Source organism: Mixophyes fleayi, chromosome 10 (genome assembly GCF_038048845.1).
Source record: "Mixophyes fleayi isolate aMixFle1 chromosome 10, aMixFle1.hap1, whole genome shotgun sequence".
Taxonomy (NCBI): Eukaryota; Metazoa; Chordata; class Amphibia; order Anura; family Limnodynastidae; genus Mixophyes; species Mixophyes fleayi.
The window spans coordinates 20,658,609-20,674,785 of NC_134411.1; positions in this window are offsets into that span (position 1 = coordinate 20,658,609).

Here is a 16,177-nt window from a genome sequence, read left to right on the forward strand (position 1 = left end):
TAACCGGTGACATTTTACTAACTTTGATCTAGAATTTAGAAGGACAAAATTGCAAGAACACAGTGCCCTTCATATTTTTGTAAAGTTCATGTTTTTCTTACAAATTAAAGTTGAGTTTTCTATGTAAATAATCCTAGACATATGGTGAGAGAATATTAAAAGAGATCCAGACTTTATAAAGACAGAATTTAATATTATACCAGAACGGCTCCCGGCTCAGCTAACCTACAGTAATTGGCATGTGTTTGACTTGCTTAAAGCTCCGTCTAAAATGGCCAATCCAGCCATTGAAATCACAGTGTGTATGTATGTGTGTGTGTGTGAGAGGAGGGAGGGGATGCACTGTGTCTGTGGGGCTGCAAGGACATACATAAATGGAGAAGAATGACCGAAATGCATCCAGATATCAATTGTTACTGGGGAGAACAATCGGCTATATTTGTTCGGTCATAGGCCAACAAAAGGTAGGCGGTGCTGTTGGATTCAGCTTTTTAGCTTTAATGTTGAATAGTTAAATTTGTCACTGATGCTGTTGAATGGGCAGGTCAAACAGCCAGATCTTAACATGTATGTCTATCTTTAGAGCAACCAGTTTGCTATGGGACAGATGGATACCAATCTGATATGGCAGAGGAGGAGGAGGTAACAAACATGCTCAGTTACAGAAGAATTTTCTCCATCAGCTCCACATGCAAACCAGTCTGAGCAATAGAAATTAAAATGCCGAGCTTAGACAGAGTACAGATAGGGCGTGTTAAACATAACGGTGACACAATTAGACATGGACGCATCCACCTTTTAGAGGTGCACCTTAGACAATGATGATGGCGATTAGCAGCACAATCAATCCACTTCTGATTGCGTATTGACCCCATCCAACTGATTCATTAGCATTGAGGCCATTTATTCACATTACTTTATTTCCATTTTGACTACTGCAAGAAAGATGATTAAAATTTGATATCTGAAAGTGAAAACAACAGATTGTTGTTTTAAATTTTACTTGTATTTAATCACATTTTATCTGAAAACACGACTTTCACATTTATTAATAACTGTGATTACACTGTTCTCTCTTGTGGCTATGACACTTCATCACTAGATTGTTTACAAATAAGTTAATGGGACTTTAGCATTTGCTAGTTACACTGCTAAGCTACATTCTATGCCTTTTCTACACTATTGTGCGGTGTAAGTATACACACTTGCACCCCCGGCGTATGCCTGGCTCATATGCTAATATTTTTGAGCCGGACCCACCTTCAGATGCATCCACTTGAAGATATGCACATAAATACACTTTTGCTGCCCACCCCTGTTCCGCGTCTCTGGCTGAAATGAGACACGAGTCACTGATACACACAAATGTATATATGGTGCAGTATTATTATTATTACCATTTATTTATATAGCGCCACTAATTCCGCAGCGCTGTACAGAGGACTCACTCACATCAGTCCCTGCCCCATTGGAGCTCACAGTCTAAATTCCCTAACAGAGAGACACACAGACAGACAGACTAGGGTCAATTTGTTAGCAGCCAATTAATCTACCAGTATGTTTTTGGAGTGTGGGAGGAAACCGGAGCACCCGGAGGAAACCCACGCAAACACGGGGAGAACATTCAAACTCCTCACAGATAAGGCCATGGTCGGGAACTGAACTCATGACCCCAGTGCTGTAAGGCAGAAGTGCTAACCACTGAGCCACCGTGCTGCCCACAGTATGGAACTGAGTATCTTAAAAAAAAAAAAGGACAGACATATGTCCAAGTCTAAGTGACATAATATAATAATGTAATGAATAAGCCCCACGAAGAGGCAAAAGAGACATAAGAAGGATTAAATCTTCATATTCAGTGTCACAAATCATCATCCTAAGTCTCCATTTATATTTAATACTATCCAACATATCAATTTGTAAAACTGATACGTCAATATAATGTTTGTTGTTGTCGGTAATCAAAAGTAAAATGTCTCTTCAACCAGTAATTGTTACTTGAGCATTTCTGCATTTTTTTGGATAGCCAACTTGTTCCAGTAAGAAATGAGCAAACAATGAGATGTCTATCGCTAAAAGCATAATGAGTACCAAAAACAAAGACATGTGATAATTCTAAACTCTACCTATAAAATATATTTTGCAACACATTAAAAATAATAATTATCCTTGGGCACAACAAAACAAATGATACATTGGTTCTTTCAAATGTATGCAAAATGCACAATTATCAGTTTGTTTTCTGGATTGAGACAATTACTAAAATAAATAGTTTGTTTCAATAATCCCATAAATGTTTTTCCTTTGAAGATCTTCTGGCTGCTTTGTGATCCCTGGTTTACATGCAAGTCTGGTACTTTATCCAAACTTAATCTGTACTTTCCACTTTAAATGTTGTGGAACTGACAATGAGGCAAAGATCTGAAAGAGAGAACATTTTCAGACTTATAATTTCTTAAATCAACAGCAGGAGATCATTTCAGAACTGGTAAGAAATGGATTTCATATAATTTTTCCAGAATAAAAAGACTTTTTAAAAACTTTCTACTTTTAGCCACTTTGTAAGAGAAACATCTTAGTGATTTGATTTGTTTTACAGATAAATCACATGTAGATTTAATATTGTAAAAAGTATCAATTATTTAACCTTAGTTCAACTTGCCATATTAAAAATATAACTTTTATAACTCAGCAGCACAAACCCTCTTAATGGTTGAAACACAGAGGTTCCACTAAAATCCAAGGGAATTTTCTTTTTTTTCTGTAGCTCTATCATCTTCCAAACTATAAGAGAATTTAAAATTCTATAAGAGAAGAATTTAAAATTCTCTTATAGACAAAGGATTATTATCATCATCTAATTTTTCAGTATTTAATAAACAAAAACCTGTATGTCCTAACCCAGACCTCTTATTCTACAGGGCAAATGCTGGAGCATTTTCCTCTGAAAACAACTTCTGCAAAACTAAAAGTCCAAAAGCTGCATTTGTATATTAATTTAACAGCAGAAATAAAATGAAGCACAAATCCAAAAGCATTCAAATATCCAAGCAAGTAACCATAATAAACTTGATTGAACGCCTTTTACAGATCCACTGTGGTCAACACACATTAATATTAAACTATTTGGTAGCAGCTATTCAATCTCTTAATAAAACGTATTTTCTCAATGATACACCTAGTGGGATATAGTAGGTTAAGTAAGGAGTCAATATGGAACCAATAACCAAAGTGGCAAAGCTTAGGTAAAGAGTTAAAACTTACAGCTGCCAGATATACTGTTGACAATATGGGCCTGAGTCATTAAGGAGAGCAAAGCATAAAAAAAAAAGAGTAACTTTGCACCTGGGCAAAACCATGTAGCATTGGAGGGGGAGGTAAATTTAAAATGTGGGGACAGATTTATAGTAGGGGTAGGACAAATCCTAGATCAACTTTAAATTTCAATGTAAAAATAAAGCTATCAAGTATTTGTGTGCTGCATGAAAAAACAGTCAGTATTTTCTTTATGTGCAAAATAATAAACTTATTTGTACCTCTTGCATTGTAACATGGTTTGTCCAGGAGCAAAGTTACTCCTTTTTTTCCTTGCTCTCCTTAATGACTCAGGCCTTTTTTGTTTACTTGTATTTATCCAACATATGTTCCCCACATTCTACCATTGACTTTAACTTTCACATTCATGTTTCCCTTTGACCAAAAGAAAGAAAAACTTTCTATAACTTGCATATCTTAGAAACTATGACAATTAAAATACCAATAAGACCTCTGCTTACCTAATGAAGATCCAACGAAGATAAACCCAATTGCTAATCACCATCCGAATGTCAGAAAAACTATTAGGAATTTATCTGACATTTTGCATATTATTTAAATGATGTTTAAAAACATAATGATCTAGTCATGCAACTGATAGATGGTTCTCACGAAGACAAGTATATTTATTAATTCCTGCATAAAAATCTTCAAACATCAACTACATTGTTAACAATTAAAAAGTAAACCAACTCCTTAGAAGAGAGTACATTGGTTTTCAAATGATTCCTATCCATGTTATAATCAGCAGTACAATTAAAATCACTCTCTCATAACAGCTCCGTTTTAATTTAATTGTATTTAATGCATCATCCAAACTTTTTAAAAGTTAACTTCTCTCTTATACAGGGGACATAAGAATTTAAAAAACAAAAATGATCTTCCCCAGAAGCAGCTTCTATTTTTTTAAACAATACCTTCTACTATAAAGCAATCAGGTTTAACATCTTTTGGGCAAATGGTATTCCTTGTATTAAACAAGAATTCCTTCCTTCCATTCCTTTAACAACTGATTTTCATTGTTGACATCTGTGCGTATTTTGTGCAAATAAAGAAATAACAGCCTTCTTCTCATTGCTCCTACATCTATTTACATTCAGTGTCCCACGTTATTTTATACACATTCTAGAAAACAAATAAAAAGAACCACAAAGATAACTAGAAAGGGTATAATAAAAAAAAGCTATTTGCTATTCATCATTGTTTGCACTTAAAGAAACGCGAACTTTCTAAATATTTTTTTAAACAATACTGATTTTGTTTACTTAACTTTGCTTCAGCAATATGTTTACAAAAAACCTGTAAACTGTGTACATTTTCTTAAATCAGGAACATCTTCTGCATATCCACCTAGTCCTCCCTTTTGAATCATCAAATTGAACTTTAATTCTTTCCAGTGTATACCGAGCAACACTAAAAAATAAATGCTATAGTTTGACCAAATGCTGATGTTTTTGGCCTCCTGATAATTTGTGCTAATAAGGACACATGAGAGCAATCTTCAGATTTTTGGTGCTGCCAGCAATGTAGGGTGTTGCTCATTTTAACACAACAAACTTTAAAGACAGCTTATTCTACAGGCTGGTGTGGCTGCATTTAACTTATAAGGGCTAAATAGATTTCTGCTATGACTGCTTACAATACAGTACAGTAACTGCATTTCTGTGACTGCATACATTATTACATTAATATTATTATTATTATTATTATTATTATTAATTACAACAAACAAAAAGATATAAAGATATACATCGGGAAATGATACTGAAACAATGATCAATGACTGTTCAAAATGTCTTAATTAATAATTAGAGTACAGTGATAATTATTAAATATCACAGAACAAAGAGTAATACGTGATCAATAAGTGTGTTAGTCATTAGCTAGTGGGCAAAAAACGAAAAACCAGTACAAGTAATAGTAATTTATTACGCCAAATCAAGAGCCATTGCGTGGATTTTAACTCCTATGACTACGCTGTTCTGAATTGGCTCTGCTAAATTACAGAATGCTCAATGATGGTTGTCAGAGCATTCATCTGACCACAGACACCCCTTAAACATTTGTGGAACAATGACTAAATGAAAACGGATAGAGCAATTCTCACAGTGGTTGACGGGTGGTTTAGACACTATGGGGGGTATTCAATTGACGGCGGGATCGCTGAAAATCCTGCGCCCGAAAAATATTAACGTTAATACGGTAATCCTGTGCGTAAATACCGTTAATACGGTAATTTACTCGCTGGATTTCAGCTCGCAGCTCAGGGAGCCACAAGCTGAAATTCAGCGAGATATTACCGTATTAACGGTAATATCTTTCGAGTGCGGGATTTTCGGCGATCCCGCCGTCAATACCCCCCTATGTATATTTATTATTTTTACAATTCTTTGCTATGCTGTCCTATGCCTAGTCCTACAACCAGACTTCAAAGCAGAATGAACTGATCATTGTTGTCCCAGCTCTATTTATTATTATTATTAATTTTTATTTATAAGGCGCCACAAGGCGTCCGCAGCGCCGTACAGAGACAAACAAATTACAATACAATGGGAGACAGCACAGTACAGTAAACAGTAAGCACAGCAACTCAGTAAGCTCAATGCACAGCTAGAGAGGGCGGGGAAGGGGGAGGGAGGATCCGCAAACGACGGGGCCCAAGAAGGAGGGTGCGGAAGACAGGGAGACCCCCAGGGGGGAGGAGGGAGCGAGAGTGGACGTGGGGTGGAGGACCCTCAAGGAGGAGGGCTAAGTAGCTGAAGAGCAGAGTTAGAAATGGTGGAAACAGGAGGAGAGATGGCCCTGCTCAGAGGAGCGTACAATCTAAGGGGAGGGGTGGACAGACAGAGATTTATAGATAATAAAAATATATATAATTTATCTATTTATAGATTATAAATTCCACAAAATAAGAAATTACAAATAGCTATTCTTTGGAATGGCGATGCAAAAGCAGAAAGCATAGATTGCGTAAGTTTTCAGCGGCCTCTCCTGCAAAATTTAATTCCCGGAAAATTTTACTGCAGCTTTACTCATCTACTTATTGCTTCACCACAAGATCATTGATAAAAGGAAAAATCCCCTTTAACCAATCCCCTACCTTGTAACTTATGCACAGTATTTTAAAGGGTAAACGGATATTGTCTAACAAATAAAGATAAAATGAGCCTAAAAAATACAAGGACTAATGTAAAACAGCTACTATTAATATTCACAAATATATATGTAAAATTTTATGAGTTTATCAGACCATTGCCTAGATTTACTAAGAATCGAGTTTGGTGGCGGTTTTAACATATCACCAGCGGTTTAGTGGTCCAAAACACTGCATTCACTATAGGGTGGTTTGAGGCTGCAAGTTAAAATGACTGGTGATGTATGGCGGATTGAAAAAGCTAAACGTTTGGTTAAAACCGCTATCAAAACCGCCATCCAAAAGACAGGACGGGATAGTTTTAATACTTGATTCTGAATGGCTAGATAGCTCAAACTGCTGCTGTTTGAGTTATTTTGCCATTCAGAACATAAGAGAAAGCACCATTGACATTTAAAATATTTGGGCAATCATTATTTATTGATTAAGGGGGAAAATAAATTTAATATTAACTTATGGGGGGATTTTTTTCTCCATTATATTAAGGGGACAACATTATTTGATTATTATATTATTCTGGCACTATGTAATGCCAAATTGTGCAACATAAATAATTCTATCCACCATTAACAATCAGTTATTATTATTATTAATTTTTATTTATAAGGCGCCACAAGGTGTCCGTAGCGCCGTACAGGGACAAATGAATTACAATACAATGGGAGACAGCACAATACAGTAAACAGTAAGCACAGTAAGCTCAATGCACAGCTAGAGAGAGCAGGGAAGGGGGAGGGAGGATCCGCAAACGACGGGGCCCAAGAAGGAAGGCGCGGAAGACAGGGAGACCGCCAGAGGGGGGAGGAGGGGGCGAGAGGGGACGGGGGGTGGAGGACCCTCGAGGAGGAGGGCTAAGTAGCTGGAGAGCAGAGTTAGAAGTGGTGGAAACATGAGGAGAGATGGCCCTGCTCAGAGGAGCGTACAATCTAAGGGAAATAATTAATATTTAATATTATTATATGTAGCCCCCTGTCCCGGTGTGTAGTGTGAGGTGCACAGGTTACACGGTGCACCTCTTTCTCTCGCCCCAACTGGTTCATGGGCATGGGTGTAAATTACCAGGGGGTCCCAGCTCATGCAGGTTATTTTGTTACACAGTCTCTTTAAAGATGTTGGGACACAGGTCATGTAACTGGGTGGTGCAGTGCAATCAGATGTTTAAATAATTTGGGTGCCAGACCATCTCTTTATTGCAAAATATATTCTTTATTTACAAGCCTCTTCACGTGGGGGTCCTGCCCCTCTTCCAACATGCCGTGCTCCATTGCAGCTGTCACACTTCCCCTCTGTTGGTTTCAGTGGGGTGCCCCCTGGTGGTGGGGATCCTCCCATGGACATGTCTCTAAGGGCTGACATAAATAATTGTGTCCTCGAGCCATGAGCTGCACACCCCCTTCACTAGCCAAGGACCTGGGACCAAACTCCTGGGTCCTGGCTTGCAAGATGTCTTCCACAAACTGCCAACTGTCACACTCTCAACTGCCACACGGCTTCTGCTCCACCCATACCAGCCTTGTTGCTAAGCAACCCTCCTGGTGTCTCTCCTGAGGGTCTCAGTGCTGGAAGGCATCAACAACAACAGCAGATGGGGTGTACATATATATTCACAATTCCCCATAATATAATGCTATAATAGTGTCCCCATAAGTTAATATTAAATATTTTTGCCCCTTAATCAATAATTAATAGTTGCCCAAATAATTTAAATGTCAATCTTGCTTTCTCTTATGTTTTGAATGGCAAAATAGCTCACACACTATGTAGTTTGAGCAATCTCGTAACTCACAACCGCCTCTTATATTATTTTGGCCATTTGAATGGTAGTTTTGCGCCGGTTTTGCAAACCCCAGTTTAGTAAATCTGGTGTTTTGTATGTTCATCATTGTTAAAATTGGTTAGCGGTTTGTAAAATGGTGGTTTTGAAAAATGTCAAATCTGGCCATTCTAATAGCAGTTTGGGCTTTAGTAAATCCGCCGGAAAGATCACCGAAAAACCGTCGGATTCGCCATACCGCCCTTTAGTAAACCTAGCCCCTGGAGTTACTTAGCATAAAGCTGTGATCATAGGGAGTGGGGATATTTTCCTATGGGCAGTAGACCATCTCATTAATCCCATTAAAGAATGCTTTTAGTTACCTTTTTAAGAATTTAGATGCTAACAGAGAACAATAGCTTGTATTCAACAGCACGAAAGATTAAAAATAAGAGGGTCTGATTCAACTCATATTGCAACTTGCATTCAGTTTGAGCTAGGTCCGACCATCTCAAGATGCATTTCGGTTTTAATCTGGGTGCAAGTAATGTCTGTCTAAACATTACAGGCGTATGTTAACAGACAGGACAGAGTGTATGTGCAATATAAGATCACATCAGAAAGCATACAGAAAAATGATATTATAAAATAAATGAACAGCTACAAACAGCATAATCATTTATAAAAATATGAGTGGTAAAAATATATATATATATATATTATAATTTTTTCTGAACATTAAATACATGAATCATGATGTTCTTAATGCACACTGTACATACAAAGCATTTTTATGGTCTATCTTAGTTGCATACACATGTTCTGTGCTAGCTAGTGGTACGCATACGTGTACTTTTCCAAATAAAGGCTATGCCGTGCCAGTCATCACTATCAGTCGGCACTTACACCTGTCCTGGTACAAATGATACAGCTTGTCACTCACCGGACTGTGAGTGCTACTTCTCGTGTGTTTAGGAACCGTGGCCGTCCACCATCCTGAGGGTCTGCGCATGTGCAGCCCTTTCAAACCTTAAGTACATGTTCCTTTTAGTTAATTGGCTGATCAGGCAACACTCCCTATTTAAAGCACCTGAGGTCATTGTCTCGTTGCCTGATCTTGGAGTCTCATTCCCCATGAGCCTCTGAAGGTGTTCCTGTGTTTCCTCGTGTGTTCAGCTCTTGCTGATTCCTGTTGTTCGTTTGTGGTTTCCAGACCACTTCAACTCTCCTGTGTTTCATCGTTACTGCACCAGCTGATTCCTATCCGCTGCCTCCGTGCTTCTACAGTATCCTGCTCACTTCAACTCTCCTGTGTTCATCGTGACTGCACCAGCTGATTCCTATCCGCTGCCTCCGTGCTTCTACAGTTTCCAGACCACTTCAACTCTCCCGTGTTTCATCGTGACTGCACCAGCTGATTCCTATCCGCTGCCTCCGTGTATCTACAGTTTCCAGACCACTTCAACTCTCCCGTGTTTCATTGTGACTGCACCAGCGGATTCCTATCCGCTGCCTCCGTGTATCTACAGTATCCTGCTCACCTCAACTCTCCCGTGTTTCATCGTGACTGCACCAGCTGATTCCTATCCGCTGCCTCCATGTATCTGCAGTGCCCTGCTCATCGCAACCCTCCAGTACTCCTCGTGTCTGCAGCCAGCTGATCCGCTCTCCGTGCTTCTACAGTGTCTCTGCTTGTGTCAACTCGCCTGTCTGCATTGGATCAACGCTCCGCTGCTTTCATCTCGGCTAGACCATCTCTACTCTTCAGTGTTCTCCAGGTGTCCAGTTCTATATACTACTGCTTCCTGAGTATTGTTTCCATCCCTGCTGGTCTACCTACCTGTACGCTGCACCTACTTTATTACCGCTTCCACCCTCCTGGGACTTCGTATCCTGCTGGCCTCCAGCCGTTCAGGTATCCCTGCACCTCTCTCTGACAGCCTGCTCTCCTGAACCACGGTATGCATACTTCTCATTGACTGTGCTGGTGTATTGCATATCTTGCTGGACTGAGTTGTTCTCCTCTGGAGTTTCCTATCCACTGAGACTATTGCCATCATTTGACTGAGTTACCTTTTAGCCTGGATAGTTTCTGTGACTTTGTATATTTGTGCAGTGCTGCTCAGTTATTACTATTTTGTGCATATCATCGTGGGATCAAGTTCAGTGTGCCCGTGTATACTCTGCATTGCATTTACCTCCCCGTGCTCCTCCTCACATATATATTTCAGTGGTACAACTTGCTAGAGGCAGACCACTGTTCTCTGTTTCCTGAGTCACCAGTTTCCTGTATCCTTTCACATAGCAGTGGTACAACTTGCTAATGCAGACCACTGACTTCCCGGATACCTTCACCTGGATTCTATTCCCTCACCTAGACAGCGGTACCACTTGCTATACGCAGACCGCTGACTCTCATCAACTCCTCGTTACTTCTGGACATTCCTCCTCACTATAGCAGTGGTACAACTTGCTATCCGCAGACCACTGACTACCACCACGTTTCCTTGTCCATCCAGTTCCTCGTGTACAATTATCTATATATTACCAGTGTTGCTAGTCATAGACTTTCCACGAGCATTCTCTTACCATCTGCTGTCTCCTGTTCCGTTATCACCCCGCTACCAGAGTACCATATTACCACCTATACTGCTCTGGTAAGTCCATCATCTGGTGATACCTGGGTAAAGACTCCTAGTGCCCGTGACACAGCTGAAACAAGCGTATTTAAGAGAAACTCTCTGCACGCCCTTACTGTACATTGCTTACACCAGTCCGCACCTTCCTACCCCCTTCTGCCATTCAAGTTCTTTGCAGTTGGGAATGTCATTTGTGTTTGGACATGAATTGCATTAAATGGACATACGTCCCAGCATGAATCAGGCTTTGACTCCATTTATGTTGAGATATGGTGTAATATTAGCTGCCCTTTTATATAAGTCAACTTGTATTTCAGGAGTAGAGTTCTTTTAATGTGAGGGGTGGGCATCTGTGTTGTATTTCTAGGGCCATGACAGACGGAGATGTGTCATGTCTGGGCACATTCCCTGATGATAAATACTCTAGTCCAGGCTAGTATTCTGTTCGCCTGTAGCAGCCCCATTTTCTTAAAACAAATTATGCTTACTAATGCTCAGTTGTCCCCAGGACTTATGTACAAATTTAACATTTTTATTGCTGAGGGATGCAGGACATCAGTCCTAAGAAATGCCATATTTAGCAGAGAGTTTAGAGGTGCAGAGTCTAACAAACTCCTATTTTTAACCAGGTACTTGGGCTACATTGCTGGTAGGATCACATGTCGTCTCCCTCCAGGCATGACGTACTGGTGCCAAGCAGAGAAGAAGTCTACTAGTTGGAACTGGTACACAGTCAAACTATGCAGTGCCAAATCTTGAGTACTGAAAGGAATGCCAGGACAAGCCAGGTCACCAAAAATCAGAACCAGAAGGAGAAACAAACAAACAGGCAGGAGAGATTACAGGAAATGATCCGGGTCAGAATCCAATAGCAATATCAAGGTAAAGCCAAGGTCATAAACTCCAGTGGAGCTAGGATCAGAGCACCCAGGAATCTGAGAATGCACCTGTCATGGTAGTGCTCAGTGTAGTTCTGAACTTATATAAGTGAATAGCCCCTATCAAATACTTACCAGCATGATATGAGCTATGAGTGCACCTGCCAATCACTGGCTGACCTCACAATACCTCCTCTCTTGAGAAGGGGTCTCAGAACTCAAATCACATGTTTTTTTTAAGATTGTTAGAATAACTGTTTCTTCAAAGGACTAGCGTGAAGATTTTGAGCTGTAATCCAGTAATATACTTCTAAACCATTTCCCTGCCAGTGGACGAAGTATTGTAAGGACTCTCAATAACGTTAAGAATCCGGAATTTCCTGGACGACTTAATATTAAGTATCCTTTTACTTAAAAAGGTCTTTAGATAAACAAGTATAACGTTGGCTCATTTTAGACGAAAGGCATGAAAAACATTCAATGAAGAATGAAGTTGCAATCATACTGTGATTAGATTAATGATTTCAAGCACTGAATAGGGTCCAATTAATTTGGTTACCAATTTATTTAAAGCTTAATGTTCTTGGTAGAAAGCACACTCTATTGCCAATTTGATATTCAGGAGTCATGGATCAAGATTTCTTGGCAAATGTCTTTTAAGAGAAGTTTGTTTTTGTAAAAACTTTCTTGCTTTGCTTTGTTTTGGCCACATCTGATGGAACAAAAATATCATCTTTGGATGAAACTCAAAGAATTGTGAAACCCATTTGGTTGATGTGTAGAACCTAATATAGAATTATATGACCTGGTTCGTTCTTCCAGCTGTCTCGTTGGTTTGGGGGTGACAAGCTAATGATAATGATATGTTTGTATATAGATTATTACAGAATGTGTTAAAAAATGTGGAAGTTCACTGTGAACCTAGGTCTAGTGTCTCAGTCAATATTAAATTCAGGGAACCTACATATTTTCATAACATGAATACTAGAGTTAAAATTTTGATCTTGCACAATGAGCTCAAAAATGAAAAAAAATATGGCATTATAACAGAGAGCATTTGTTTTTGGTAAATTGTCAGAATAGGTGAATGACAATTATAGTACTCTTGTGGAAAGCAAGAAAGGGCATCGGCTTTTAAATATATTGCACCTTTTTAATAAGTGATAAGATTGAAGTGAGTAAAGAAAAGAGTCCATCTGTCATGGGGATTCGGTTTTTTTTTTTTTTTTTGTTCCAATTAATTTCAAGGTTTTATGATCAACAATAGGTTGAAGTGCCCCATCTAGCCAATGCTCTATTCCACAAAAGACTATTTTATGGCTAACAGTTTTCTGTTTCCTATGTTATAATTGGATTCAGTGGGGCAGAACTTTCGTGAAAAATAGATGCAGGGATCTATTTTATTGAAGACTGTGAGAGTAATGTTCCTTCTACTACCTCTGAGGCATCTACCTCTACAGTGGTGTTCCTGGGCACTGGGTGAATCAGAATTGGGGCTGAACTAGACGCCTCTTTTAATGTTAAGAATCCTTGACTGCTTCCAGAATCCAGTTTCAAACACTTTCTCCTTTCCTAGTAAAGACTGTGATGGGAGCAGCTATGGAGTAAAAGTTTAAATACATTGACAAAAGTAATTGTAGAAACTCAAATTTTTTTAAATCACCTTAAGACTAGCTGGTTGAGCCCATTCTAAAATAGCCTGGACCATGAACGGATCCAAAGTGAAACCCCTCTCTCGAAATGACATAACCGAAAGTAGTATAAACAAAGATTTTGGTCAACTTTGAAAATGCACTTCTCTAATTTGGGATATTTATCTCTTAAGATAATATCTTTCTGTGTATCAAATATGTTGTCTGTCCTGAGTAATACAAGTGGGAAAAAATAAAATGTCATTCATATAAATTACCACGTCTGTCTTAGTAACTCATTATATATCATAAACAAAGTCTTGGAAGACAGTAGTTATTCATATATAGACTTACTAGCTGAAGTACCCAGCATTAACCAGGCTTAAATCTTCAAATTATTAAGTTATCAATGAATTGGATGTAGCTGTCGAAATTTTAAAAATAATTAGCAGATTAGTAGGTCTTCCAACACACCTATGAGTTGACTGCCCAGTGTTGGTTTTTTTTTGCACATTAAATGTCATCTGAATCCATCCAGAGGGAAGCCCAGAACAGGCTCCCTGGGTCAAAGTTCTGCCCAGCGTACACCAACAGGAGGTCCGACCAGGATCCTAACCCCCTTAATACATGGCCAGGATCCAACTGGATCACCTCACATTAGATTCATCCCAATCGCTGCAGGGGTGTCCGAATGCATAACCAGACAGACAAACAAACCAAATCCATGCAGTGGAAGGCCCAGAACAGGCTTCCCGGGTCAAAGTTCTGCCCAGCATACACCAACGGGAGGTACATACGGGACCTCAACCCCCTAGTATGTCTTCTGGGATCCAATGTTACCAGTCTGTGTAGTTTTCGTCCAATCCATCCAGTGGAAGGCTTAGAACAGAATCCCCGGGTTAAAGTTCTGCCCAAGTATGGAGGACATGCCATAGTGAGCACCTGCAACAAGATCGCCTGACAAGCTCACAAATCGAGTTCAACCTTTATAAACTCTACCTATGTTACTCAATCTTACCGTACATGGAAGGAAATTCTTCTTTTATAGTTCACTTGAAATTTCTCCCATTTTGTCACAGTACACCGGGATCTGTCATGTTCTCTGTGTTAAATGCAGTTATATATTTTACTGTAGGATAATGGCAGACTTGCCAATACATCAGCTGCACAGTTAATGAGTTGAGCATTTAAGATAAGCCTTGAAGGATTGAATTAAAGGTCTTCATATTGATATTTAAAGACCCTAAAGGATTGAGTCCTTGTTATTTATTCACTTAATCACAGGTGACTCATAAACAGTCAAAATGAGTTTTCCTTTTTTTTTCATGACCCTGGTTTGGTTTTCATTGCTGGTTTTGATACATCAAAGAAATTTAATTCTTTAAGGTCTTAAAAATAATCATTTTACTGGTAAAAAAAATAAACAAACTAAAATACGGTAACTGTACACAACTGCAATTTATAGATCTACATTAAGGTACATATCAATTGTTTGATTTTGAAAGAAATGAAAAACAGACTTTAAAAATGCAGTGAAGGTTTAAAATCAAATGATCAAAGTATGAGGAACTGGGTGTTTAAAGTTTGTTGCTACTTTAAGTGCCTCCTTCAATCCACAACGATTTCCTGATGTTTAACCCGTTCTTGCTTTTATTACATCAGAAAGCTCAAATCTTCTCTTGTACTTTGTAAATGCTGTGGTCATGTTTGCGGAATATGAGCATGTCATGTCTTTGCAAGGTCAAGTATATATAGTAAGTAGGTTTTAGCCAAACTTCCTGAAGGAGGTGGGCAGGATGAGCCCACTCATCATCAATGTTGATGATGAGTGTCCAGCACACTCTTGTCCCAATATTATCCATAACACAATACAGTAGCATTAATAGTGTGTATCATAGTATACCACAAACCATTGCCGGGTAATATATAATTTTTAATGGACCTTATTGCAAAATAGGGCATTCTACAATGTTCTTCAGACATGATCAGAACTGTCAAGCTGGGGAAAAGAGATAACCATCCAGTCATGGACATTGATAGGCATGATAGGCTAATTTATAATTTTATAATTGCTTGAAACAGGACCAGAGTAAATATAATAGCCAGTAGGGTTAACACTGGAGAAGACAGTGCCACACAGCTCACAATTATCCCAATAGTGTCCAGCACAGTATACAATATTCTTAATAGCATCCAGCACAGTATACAATATTCTCATTAGTCTCCAGCACGGTATACAATATCCTCAATAGCGTCCAGCACAGTATACATTATTCGCAATAGCGTCCAGCACTTTATACAATATTCTCAATAGTGTCCAGCACGGTATACAATATAGTCAATAGCATCCAGCACTTTATACAATATTCTCAATAGTGTCCAGCACGGTATACAATATAGTCAATAGCGTCCAGCACTTTATACAATATTCTCAATAGTGTCCAGCACGGTATACAATATAGTCAATAGCGTCCAGCACGTTATACAATATTCTCAATAGCGTCCAGCAACGTATACAATATTCTCAATAGTCTCCAGCACTTTATACAATATTCTCAATAGTGTCCAGCCCGGTATACAATAGTCTCATTAGTCTCCCACACGGTATACAATATTCTCATTAGTCTCCCGCACGTTATACAATATTCTCAATAGTGTCTAGCACGGTATACAATATTCTCAATAGCGTCCAGCACGGTATACAATAGTCTCATTAGTCTCCCGCACGTTATACAATATTCTCAATAGTGTCTAGCACGGTATACAATATTCTCAATAGTGTCTAGCACGTTATACAATATTCTCAA